This window comes from Stegostoma tigrinum, chromosome 5 (genome assembly GCF_030684315.1).
Source record: "Stegostoma tigrinum isolate sSteTig4 chromosome 5, sSteTig4.hap1, whole genome shotgun sequence".
Taxonomy (NCBI): Eukaryota; Metazoa; Chordata; class Chondrichthyes; order Orectolobiformes; family Stegostomatidae; genus Stegostoma; species Stegostoma tigrinum.
The window spans coordinates 84,717,444-84,730,332 of record NC_081358.1 but is presented as its reverse complement, the minus strand read 5'-3'; the positions used below and the strand labels follow the sequence as shown (position 1 = coordinate 84,730,332).

Below are 12,889 nucleotides of genomic sequence, written 5' to 3'. Positions count from 1 at the left end.
ACATTATGGGTAGTAAGGAAGGAAATGGAAAAGGACCTCAAAAGCACTAATTGCAGGATTACTCCCAGTGAACATAAGAATGGGAGGATTGATCAATTGAACACATGGCTCGAGAATTGGTGTAAGATGGAGAACATCTGATTTTAAAGCATAGGCTAGATCTTAGAAACAGCAAGTGGGAACAGACATTGGTGGTAGTTGTTTGCAGGCCATCAACCACAAGTGAAAATATGTGGCATGGTATTTATCAGGACATGAAAGAAACATGTACTTTGGGCAATGTTGTAATCATGGGTAACTTCAATCTACATTCAGATAAGGTAATCTTCAAGGGCACTGTGAAGGATAAGGTTTTGGTGTGTACATGCATGCATATTTGTGTTTGGGATACTTTATGTACATGTATAGAGAACATTATGTAAAGAACAGGCTTTTTTCGATCTGCTGTCATGTAATGAAACACAGCTGCCTAATAATTTTGTTATAAAATAGCATTTGGCAATGACTGACCATTGATGGAATTTTACATGACCTGTGAAGGAAGGCGTTTTTTAAATTACTCACTCTTGGTCATACACATTGCTGGCTGGGCCAGTATTTATTGCCCGTCCCTAATTGCCCTTGGGAAGGTGATAGTGAGCTGCCTTCTTTAACTGCTGTAGTCCCCCTGCTGTGGGTCGGCCCACAATGTCTTTAGAGAGGGAATTCCAGGATTTTGACTCAGTGACAGTTAAGGAACGGCAGCAATATATCTCCAAGTCAGGTTGGTGAGCAGTTTGGAAAGGAACTTGAAGGTGATGGTGTTCCCATGTACCCGCTGCCTTTGTCCTTCTTGATGGAATTAGTCATGGGTTTGGACGGTGATGTCTAAGGTTCTTTGGTGAATATCTACAGTGCATCGTGCAGATAGTACACATTGATGGCCCTGAGATTTGGTGGTGGATGGAATGGATGCTTGAGAATTTAGTGCCAATCAAGTGGGCTGCTCTGTCCTAGATAGTGTCAAGCTTCTGTTGGAGCTACAGCCATCCAGACAAATGGGGAGCATTCCATCACACTCCTGACACAGTCCTTATAGAAGGCGTACAGATTTTGGGGAGTCAGGAGGTGAGTCAATTGCCAGAGCATTCCTATGATCTGCCCTGGTAGCTACTGTGTTTATAATGGAGAGTCCAGTTGAGTTTCTGGTCAATGGTAATCCCAAGGATGTTGGTAGCTAGAGATTTGATGATGGTAACACCAATGAATGTCAAGGGATAGTGAACAGATTATCTTGTATTGAAGACAGTCATTGCCTGGCCTTTGTGTGGCACGAATGTTGCTTGACACTTGAAAGCCCAAGCCTGAAGATTGTCCAGATCTTGTGCGCTTAGACGTGGACTGCTTCAGTATTTCAGGAGTAATGAACAGTGCTGAACATTGCAAAGTAGTAGTTCAATCTGAACCTAGGATGTTAAATTTGATCAAAAGAAATTATGAAGGTAGGAGGAGCAAATTAGCTGAGGTATATTGGGATAATACATTAAAAAGTATGGCAGTTAATAGGAAATAAAAAAAGTTTGCAAATTACACAAATGAGGTAGGTGTATGAGCTGTGAGAAGGATGTAAAACTATTTCAAGAGGATTTGGATAAACTCATTGAGTGTGAAGAACATGGCTGATGAAACCTAATGTGGCTTATCTACTTAGTAGTAATAATAGGCATGCAGAGTATTTCTTAAATGGTAAGGGGTTAGAAACTGTTAATATACAAAGGGACCTCGCTATCCTTGCCAGTAAGTCACTGAAGGCAAACATGGAAATGGATTATATGTTAGGCATTATCTCATGAGTATTGAAATATATGAGTGGAAATGTCTTGCTTCAATTTTATAGGACTTTATTTAGACTGCATCTGCAGTTGTGTTACAATTTTGCTTCCATTACCTAGGGAAGGATATTATTTTAAATAGAAGGAGCGTGGCAAAGGTTCACTTGACTTGTTCCTGGGATGGTTTGCCTGTCCTAGGAAGAGAGGTTGGGAAAAATGGACCTATATTCTCTCGACTTTTGAAGAATAAGAAGTGATCTCATTGAAACCAACATAATTGTTAAAGGAATAGACAAGGTTGATTCCAGCATCATGGACAGAGAATTTAGAATCAGGCAATGCATTTTAAAAATAAAAGGATGTTGTTATGGCCTGAGATGAGGGTTAGTTATTTTATTTGGAGGCTGCGAATCTTTGGAATTATCTATTGCAGGGGGCTGCAAAGCCTCAATCATTGAGTATATTTAAAGTAGAGATTTGATATATGTCTTACTACAGGTGATATCAAAATATATAGGGTTAATCCGGGGGTGGGGGGTGGGGGGAGTGGTGGGGGGAATACTCTGCGGTGGGTGATCACATTGAATGGCAGAATAGGCTTAAGGTGTGTTCTGCATTCCCACGTTCCTAACAATTTTATAAGCCTCGTGAATCTTCAGGGCCAGTGAGTGATATTATAGTCAGGTAGAATGGGAAGCATTGACCTTTACTTTTGCAGTGAGAACATTCTATAAATGCTTGCGTTGCTATGGTTTCACAGCCAAAACTGATCATAAACCACTGATGGCCGTTTTGAATCAAAAGTTATCAGTACCTACTTTTGCTGCAGTGCAAATGCAGGGATGGGCTTTAATTTTATCTGCTCGTAAAGATGACTTTATGACTTCAAGTACAGATGATTGCATGGCATTACAATTTCCTTCCAATGTTGGAGATTAGTGTTCCAATTGGAGATATCGCTGAACAGAGAAGATGAATCTTTCTTTTTGCAAGTTTTGTTCAGATGAATGATCAGGGTAAGTAAAAAACAATAATGTTCCACCACATCATCCTGCTTTCAATGCAACAGTAGAGGACACATGACAAATGATCAAGTGTGCCCTTTTCAAACAAATGCTGAGTAGAAATCAGAAGAAAGGTCAATTGTTACTGCAGTTTTTTCATATTTATTAGAATACACTGTTCCCATAGAATGGTAGCTACAGCATACACTCATGTAGAAGTTGAGTTTCTGAGATCACATGTTCACATTTGCAAGAACCCACAGACACCAGTGAAGTGGTTACCTTGACAGGAGCAAATACCTTTGATTTGGGCTATTCCATGATTGAGCGTGTTCGCACCTTATTTAGCTTCTGTTGCGAGCATGTGGGAGGTAGAAAGAATTTAGATTTCTTTTGTCCAGAAGCCAAGAGTTGACTCATACTTGAAATATGTGAAAAAATTAATGATGCTTTGCCCATAAATTGGGGGTAATTTTTACAGATTCTTACTTGATAATTGATGAAGGTTGCTGAGAATGAGGTTATCATTGCCAAAATCACATTTATCACATTCTGTAGAAGAGAAACAGTTAAAACATTACAAGAGTCATGATAGGAATGTGTGGAGAAAAAGAAGTCTGATGTTGAACCAAAGCATAGAGGTTAAAATATTATAAGTGGTGGTAAGCTACTGTCAGGTAGAGGCATGAAACTTTGTGGTCCTCACACATATTTAGACATGACATTTGGTCATGGAAATGAGAAGTTTCTATACAGACCATTTCTTACATTAAAGATTCATGAAGGAGGAGGAAATTGGGAAGAATCAAATTTACTAAACTTGGGTACTGAGGAGAAGATTGTGGTGCCAATAGACATTTCAACTCAAGTTATGCAAGAATCCATTTCAGATCTAATTCAGTTCGATGAAGAGGAAATTTCAATTGAACATCAAGATCAAGATTTTTCTTTGAGAAAGTGTCTGCTCAGAGTCTGGCCAGAATGGTTCTTCCCCATATTCTGAATATTTGAGTCATAAAAAGAAGAATCCTTTTAAGAACAGGAAATCTGTGATTAATTTTGATCAAGAAATGAATGAAAAATAAGTAATGAAAGTGAGTTGTAGGGAGCTTGAAATTGGTGTTATCTTTTCATTAACAGGGAGAAGTGTAATAATGTTCTCTGTGGTCATTCATATGTGTCAATCCTGCTTAAAATATGAATCAGATATAATATACAGCAGATGTAGGAAACCTGAAATAAGAATTTTAAAAGGCTGAGAAAACTCTGAAGGCCAGACAGCATCTATGGAGAAAATCAAGGTTAATGTTTCTGTTCAATGATTTTTCTCAAACTAGCTACACTTTTGTACCAGGCTCCATGCTGTACACAAGAGCTGTTCTGTGAAGATACCACAATGCAATAAACTAGTCAGGCCAAAATGCCTTTTGTTATGTTTTTAATCCTATTGAAATGTGCAGGGAAAGATTTAGCTACTATGGATGTGAGTTTGCTCGCTGAGCTGGAAGGTTCGTTTTCAGACGTTTCGTCACCATTCTAGGCAACGTCATCAGTGAGCCTCTGATGAAGCACTGGTGTTATGTTCCACTTTCTATTTATCTGGTTAGGCTTCCTTGGGTTGGTGATGTCATTTCCTGCATTGGTGATGCCATTTCCTGTTCTTTTTCTCAGGGGGTGGTAGATTGGCTCCAAATCAATGTGTTTGTTGATGGAGTTCCGTTTGGAATGCCGTGCTTCTAGGAATTCTCGTACGTGTCTCTGTTTGGCTTGTCCTAGGATGGATGTGTTGTCCCAATCAAAGTGGTGTCCTTCCTCATCTGTATGTAAGGATACGAGTGATAGTGGGTCATGTCGTTTTGTGGCTAGTTGATGTTCATGTATCCTGGTGGCTAGGTTTCTGCCTGTTTGTCCAATGTAGTGTTTGTCACAGTTCTTGCAAGGTATTTTGTAGATGACGTTCGTTTTGCTTGTTGTCTGTATTAGGGTCTTTTAAGTTCATTAGCTGCTGTTTTAGTGTGTTCGTGGGTTTGTGGGCTACTCTGATGCCAAGAGGTCCGAGTAGTCTCGCAGTCATTTCGGAAATGTCTTTGATGTAGGGGAGAGTGGTTATGGTTTCTGAGCCTGTTTTGTCGGTTTGTTGCTGAGGAATCGGCGGACTGTGTTCATAGGGTACCCATTCTTTTTGAATACGCTGTATAGGTGACTTTCTTCTGCTCTGCGTAGTTCCTCTGTGCTGCAGTGTGTGGTGGCTTGTGTGGACAAACAGGCAGAAAGCTAGCCACCAGGATACATGAACATCAACTAGCCACAAAGTGACATTACCCACTATCACTCGTATCCTTACATACAGATGAGGAAGGACACCACTTTGATTGGGACAACACATCCATCCTAGGACAAGCCAAACAGAGACCCGCACGAGAATTCCATGGCATTCCAACCGGAACTCCATCAACAAACACATTGATTTGGAGCCAATCTACCACCCGCTGAGAAAAAGAACAGGAAATGACATCACCAATGCAGGAAATGACATCACCAACCCAAGGACACCTAACCAGATAAATAGAAAGCAGGACATAACACCAGCGCTTTGTCAGAGGCTCACTAATGATGTTACCTAGAATGGTGAAGAAACATCTGGGAGCAAACCTTCCAGCTCAGTGAACCAGCTTACATCCGGAACAAAATAAAGACCCACTCTTTTGTGGACCGAGAGGAGGAGAGCGCTGTGTTGGAGGTGGAAGGAAGACGTCGGGTTAGCTGTGCACCCTTGCAACCAGTGGATCTTAATGCTGGCTTCGGCCTAACGCTGGTTCAGGGGAGCAGCCAACCTGCAATGATGGCTGTGGCAAGTGCTCGTGCCCCAGGTCAGGGGGTCTGGAACACCATCCGTGTTTCCGTGAAGAAGGTGGATGAAGGTGCACCTGTGGGCCGCACCTTCTTCGTGAAGAGGGTCCTGTTGGACTGTTGTGGGTTTGCTGCTGCAGACATTTACTGCCTGCAGGATTTCCCCGGAGGAGGTTTTTACGATGTGACCTTCAGGTGTGCCAAGCTTTGCGAGCGCTTCCTGGAGGTTTTCAAGGAGAAAGGAGGTGAGGGCCCCCTCTCTGTATTGACCGCTGTCCCGCTGTTTGTGATGCCAGCGCAGAGGAGCCGTATGTGACTGTACACATGAACAACCCGCATGTGCCTGCAGTTGATGTTGTGACCTTCCTTGGAAGGTACGTGGAGGTGGAAGGGGACCTAACCGACATCATGGACCACTTTGGCATCTGGACCAGTAAGAGGCAGGTCAAGGTGACGCTGAGGATGGGCGCAGATGGGAACATTGTACACCCACCGTCCAGCTTCGCGATCGGCGGGAGCAAGGGCTACCTGACCTACGCAGGACAACCTAAAGTCTGCCATGCCTGTGGTAGGTCAGGTCACATGGCGGCCAACTGCAAAGCCACCATCTGCAGGAACTGCAGGGAGGAGGGACACCTTGCAAAGGATTGCCCACAAGAGAAAAGCTGCAACCTTTGCGAGGAAGCGGGCCACCTCTACAGGGCATGCCCACGGCAGGGGACCACCTACGCCCAGGTCGCCAGCAGGGGCAATGCGGGGCCAGCCTCCCCGGAGGAGAGGAAGGCACCAAGGCCCTGCAAGGACCCCACTAATGTGCAGGAGGGCCAGGTTGTGCAGGAGGACCCAGCCCCGCAGGATGGGCTCGAGGCCAGCAAAGCGCCCTTCCAGGCTCCGCTCCCACCCCGCCAACAACCTGGAGTCGATGGAGGCGGCGACAGGCGACCCAGGGGAGTGGACGACGATCTGGAAAGTGAGGAGGAAGGTGCGTCGGCGGGCCCAGGAACCGCAACCATCAGGTGGTAAGAGGCAGCTACAGGGGGGCTATAAGAGCTCTTCTGATGAGGGGGATTCGGAGGGGGCCCGCCCAAAGCAGAAGCTAAAGATCTCAAGGGAGAAAGAAAGCAGCACCATGCTTCCAGGTGACCGGAGGTGTCTTGAAGCTCCCTCCGACACCCAATCACGTGCCGCTGGGGCCCTGGAGGGCACCCTGGAACTTCCAGGCGGGAAGGAGGAAACAGCGCGTCCCCAGCCTGACCCAGAGCCAGACTCTCCTGCCTCCATACCCCCGACGGGGGGATGCCACCCGGAAGGCAGCACGGATGGTTTCCTGAGCCCAGAGAGTGTCCAGCAGTTTGCCCGGGAAATGAGCATGAAGGGACAGATGGAGGGGCTGGACCCTGGACTTGGGGAGGGTACTGCGGTCACTGCCCACAATGGGGGTACGAGTTGCGAGCATTAATGTGCGCAGTGCCAAGTCCACCGCAAGATGTGTATCCACGTTGGCCTACCTGACCACCGTCAAGGCGGACCTCCTGTTTCTGCAGGAGTGCGGGATACCACACCTCGGCAGGTACGGGAAATGGTCCGGCGCCTGGACCTGTGGGCCTTCAATCTGGCCGGGGGGTAACGACTGTCGCTCCTCGGGCCTGGCTATTCTGCTGTGGGGGTGCAACTTCACCATCTCTCAAGTTCAGGAGGCGGTGGGGGTCACCTCCTAGTGGCTGACGTCACCTACAGGAACGCTCCCCTGAGGCTGATCAACGTGTATGCCCCAGCGGTAGGGAGTTAGCAATTGGCCGTCCTGCAGCAGCTTCCACACCTGCTGACTACGTCCAGGCCGGTCATCCTAGGCGGAGACTTCAACTGCATCATCGATGCAGATGGAAGATCCGGCGTGGGGACAGCGGGTGGGGGGAGTCAACGGGACGTCATGTCCAGATTCCTGATGGGCATGGTGAAGGACGCCAAGCTGCTCGACGTCTTCAGCACCCCTGCAGATGGAGCGCAGCGGAGGTATACCTGGTCACGGCCAGACAGGTCTATTCGCTCAACGATAGACTTCCTGTTTGTGTCATGGACGTTCTCGGTCAGGTCCACCGGCATCGAACCGGTGTTCTTCTCTGACCACTGCCTCCTGCTGGCCGACTGTCACTTACAGGACGACCAGCCGGCCGACAAGGGGACGTGGAAGCTCAACACGACCCTGTTGACCCCAGAGAACGTCGAGGAGCTTAAGAGGGAGTACGCCGGTTGGAGAACCGTGAAGCCCCTCTTTGAGTCTCCAGGCGACTGGTGGGAGACGGTGAAGGAGAACATTAAGAGGTTCTTTGTCCTCAAGAGTGTTCGGAAGGCGAGAGAGAGGCAGGGAAAGCTGTCGCGACTCCAGAAAAGGGTGCAGAAGTTTCTCCTTCTGCAGTTGATGGGGGTCGATGTCACGGAGGACCTCCGCGAGGTGAGGGGCCAGCAAGCCTCGCTCTTCGCCGCGGAGGCCTCCCGGATAATCTTCCGGTCCAGGGTCCGTTCCGTGGAGCAGGGCGAGACATGCTCGCGTTTCTTCTTTCAGAAGGTGCACAAAGAGAGCTCTGTGCTTAGCCGACTGAAGGAGGACGATGGCTCGGTGACGTCGTCTCGGCCCGACATTTTGAGGATCAGCAGATCCTTCTATGCTGGACTGTACGACACGAAGTCCACGGACAGCATGGCCTCCGAGTCGTTCCTGTCGTCTATCACGGAGGTCTTAGACCATGGCACGAGGGAGCGGCTGGACCGGCCGATATCCCTGGACGAGCTGACCAGAGCCCTCAGGTCCTTGTAGAGGAATAAGACTCCCGGGAGCGACAGCTTACCAGTCAAGCTGTATTCAGCTCTGTGGGACCTGGTCGGCCAGGACCTGCTGGAGGTGTATGATAGTGCGCTTCGGGCAGGGGAAATGTGCAAGTCCATGAGGAAGGGCATCATCACCCTCATTTACAAGAGGAAGGGGGAGAGGGAAGAAATTAAGAATTGGTGTCCCATTTCACTATTGAACGTGGACTACAAAATCCTGGCCAAGGTCATAGCCAACCGGGTCAGGTCTGTCCTGGAGTCGGTGATTCACCCTGACCAAACCTGTGCTGTGCCGGGCAGGAAGATCGCTGAGAGCCTCGCGCTCATCAGGGATCCGATCGCCTACATACAGGGCAGGCAGGTGGACACTGCCTCGTCAGCCTGGACCAGGAGAAGGCCTTCGACAGGGTCTCTCATGCTTACATGAGGGACGTCCTCTCCAAATTGGGGTTCGGGGAGGGCATCCGCAATTGGATCCAGCTGCTCTACACTAACATCGTTAGCGCAGTCTCGATCAACGGGTGGGAATCGGACAGTTTTCCCCTCAGCTCTGGAGTCAGGCAGGGCTGTCCGCTCTCTCCTGCCTTGTTCGTGTGCTATGTGCAGCCCTTCGCCGCATCCATCAGGAAGGATGTGAGCCTGAAGGGCGTGACTGTCCCAGGCAGCGAAGGCCTTCAGGTGAAGACGTCCCTGTACATGGACGATGTCGCCGTCTTCTGCACCGATTGTCGGTCGGTGAGTAGACTATTGGACATCTGTGGCCAGTTTGAACTGGCCTCGGGTGCCAAAGTCAATAGGGGTAAGAGCGAGGTCATGTTCTTCGGGAACTGGGACGACCGCTCCTTCATCCCCTTCACCGTCAGGACAGACGACCTGAAGGTGCTGGGTGTTTGGTTCGGTGGAGCTGGGGCATGCACTAAGACTTGGGAGAAGCGTATCACCAAACTGAAGCAGAAGCTGAGCAGGTGGACGCTCCGGTCCCTCTCCATCGCGGTTAAGAACCTGGTTGTCGGGTGCGAGGGGCTTTTGGTACTGTTGTATGTGGCACAGGCCTGGCCTATTCCCTGGACCTGCGCCGCTGCGGTCACCCGGGCCATCTTCCACTTCATTTGGGGGTCGAGGATGGACTGGGGCCGCAGGGACACTATGTACAAAGACCTGGAAAATAGGGGAAAGGGCGTACCGAACGCCACCCTCGCCCTGACGGCTACCTTTGTGTGCGGCTGCATCAAACTGTGCGTAGATCCTCAGTACGCAAACACCAAGTGTCACTACTTACTGAGGTTCTACCTGTCCCAGGTGTTGCGAAGGATGGGCTTGGCCTCGTTGCCGCGGAACGCTCCGAGTAGTTGAACCGTCCCATACCACCTGTCCTTTGTGGAGAAATTTTTGAAGGGAAACACCTTTGACCACAAGGCCGTCAGGCAGTGGTCAGCACGTAGTATCCTCGAGACCCTTCGGGAAAAGGAGAGGGTGGATCCCGTCGTGTGGTTCCCCACGCAGACTGCCAAAGTTGTTTGGCAGAATGCCGCATCGCCAGAACTTTCCAAAAAGCACAAGGACATTGCTTGGCTGGCGGTGAGAGGGGCTCTGCCAGTGAGATCCTTCATGTATGCCCAGAATCTCTGCGCCACCGCACGCTGCCCTCGAGGCGGCTGCGGGGGGGGGATGAGACTGTCGATCACCTCCTTCTGGAGTGTGCTTATGCGCAGGAGGTCTGGAGGAGGATGCAGTGGTATTTGTCGAGGTTCGTCCCGAGCAGCCCCGTGGCGCGGGACTCCGTGCTCTACGGGCTGTTTCCTGGGACGCACACCAACACCAACATCAACTGCGCCTGGAGGACCATCAATGCGGTGACAGACGCTCTTTGGTCTGCCCGCAACTTGTTGGTCTGCCAGCTGAAAGAACTAACCCTGACCGAGTGTTGCAGACTGGCACACTCCAAGGTCCAGGACTACGTGCTGAAGGACGTGCTAAAGCTTGGGGCAGCCACCGCCAAGGCGCGGTGCGGAAAGACCACGGTATGAACCCCCTTGTCCAGAATGGAAAAAAGTGCCCTATCTGGTAACTGGGCCCAGCTGGCGCCTTCCCCAACTGGTCAGGGGTCAACGGGCACTGTGCGGGGTGACGACTGCCGGGGTATTTTCTTTGCTTTGTTTTTTTCTTCTTTGTTTTTTTTTCCTTTAGTTGGTGTATGTACCCCCTGGGTAACCCGGAGCGGCTTGCATGATTGGGTAGGTGTATAAATATGTTTTATTTTTTGTACATCTTATGAATAAAGTATATTTTTTCAAATAAAAAAAATATAAAAAAGGTGACGAAACGTCTGAAAACTAACCTTCCAGCTCAGCGAGCAAACTCACATCCAGAACCTCAACCTGAGCTACAAATCTTCTCAAAACTCATTTAGCTACTATGTCTTGATCTGCTACCTTGTTGTTCACAATTGAGTAATGCTGATCAATTTACAGGACTGTACTTCTATTCTGTGTTGAACCTTTGATTATAATAATGTTTATTCTCATTTCACAACTTCAACCACCCCTTGCTTTCTGGTGAGACAGAGATATTTTCTCTCCAGGACCAAAGTACATTTCTCTCCTGTTTCTTTATCTTATGGTGACCTTCAACTGTGTTACCATTATTTTCTGCCAGAAAACGTATCTGCACAACTCCTGGAGCTTCAGTCTTATGGAAATACTTCTACCAGTGTGACCTCTGATACTCCAGCCTGAATAACTCGCAGACTTCACTCAATTGTTACACCTGTTTCTGATCTTGGATGACGATTCATTGATATTCCACACTGACTCTGGTCGATCTTTGCCAAATCTTTCTCTCACCACATGGTTTCTGGCTTTGCCTCTTACCTACCTCCTCTGTCTCCTTGCTATTCCCCATATAATGCAAGAGATATAACATGTGTCCTTGTTAAGCAGACCTGTGTAATTTGAGATTTTCCTGTATCTAATTATATATGCACTTAATCACAACAGGTCTGAGCATGTCACTTCTATTTCTATTTGTTTTTCATCATTTTCAAAAAAGAAAATCATTCTATGCTTCAACTCTCCGAGACCTTTTTCTCCCATTGTCACGTCTCCTTTATTTTTATCTTCTCAGCTACAATGTCCCCGCAAATCCCTAGACCAGCTCTCTGACACTCCTTAGTCTACCTCCTCCCCTGCAACTTTCCCAGCCTTATCTTTTTGGACGAATCAACAGTCTTCCTCTGTGCTACTTCCGGTGTTTTTGACACTGGCTGAAGAACTCATCACTGCTTCTTAATGATCAGCAACTTCAATTTTCTCAGCCCACTTTCTCCCTCGCCTGCCTGCTGATTCCACCCATCATCTCTCTCTCCCCTTGTAATCTTTCCATCACTTGCCATGCCCAGATTGTCCAGTGGCAAGTTGGCACTTACCATCAAATCACACTTTGAACCTGTCCATTACTTAACTGGCATTTTCTCCTCTTAACAGTAACTTATCTTGTTCCCAACCTTCTGGCTTCTGATGCAAAATGCTGGTTCCATACTGCAAGCCCAATTAATATGCTCTCACCAAATTTTCCTTGCTATCTTCCTTTCTTAGCTTCTGCAACTAACAATGCCACCTCTAATACCTGAAAATAAAAAAAATACTGCAGGTGCTAAAAATCTAAAACAGAGAAAACGCTTGAGGAATTCAACAAGTCTGGCTGCATCTGTGGGGAAAGAAACAGAGTTAATGTTTTCAGTCCAATAAGACCCATCTTCAGAACAGTTCTGATGAAGTCATATTGGACTTGAAATGTGAACTCCATTTTTCCCTCTCCAGATGCTGCTGGACCTGCTGATTTTCTCCAATATTTTGGGTTAGACTCACACTTAGGTGTCAGTGAGAGAGGTGGCATTAGACATAGAATTCATAAGCAAAAGATCAAAGGGTCATAGAACTGATGTGAATGTATTGAACAAACCTAAGACGGCTGTCAAATCTTTAATCGGACAGAAAGGATTAATATGCAAATTCCAGAATTTCTTTCAAGTCATGCCTCAAGATGACTAAAGGTTTTTATTAGTTCCCTCAGATACCAGAGATGACATCACAGGTCACACAATGCATTTTAGGTGTGAAGCCTTGTTTAGAATCTGTCTGTGTATCAACTTGGAGTCAGACTGGTTTAATTTGCAATGTAGGAATTTATAAAATGCTACAATGACTATCTACAAATTATATGCTTTTTGAACAAAATAGAATGTATCTGCAATTACAAACCTAAGTCTGTGTGTATGGTGTATGTGCGTGCGTGCATGTGTGTGTCTGCGCTTGTGTTCATGTGGAAGAGAGAGTGTGTGTGTGTGTGTGTGTGTGTGTGTGTGGTGTGTGTGTGTATGTGAGTGTGTGCATTTGACAG

General features: G+C 47.5%; 1 protein-coding gene across 5 annotated transcripts in view; it reads right to left on the bottom strand.

The window, feature by feature from the left end:
• The window catches only part of LOC125452014 (RNA-binding Raly-like protein), a 797,454-nt gene that overhangs the window by 423,486 nt on the left and 361,079 nt on the right, over nt 1-12,889 (bottom strand). The window lies entirely within an intron of this gene.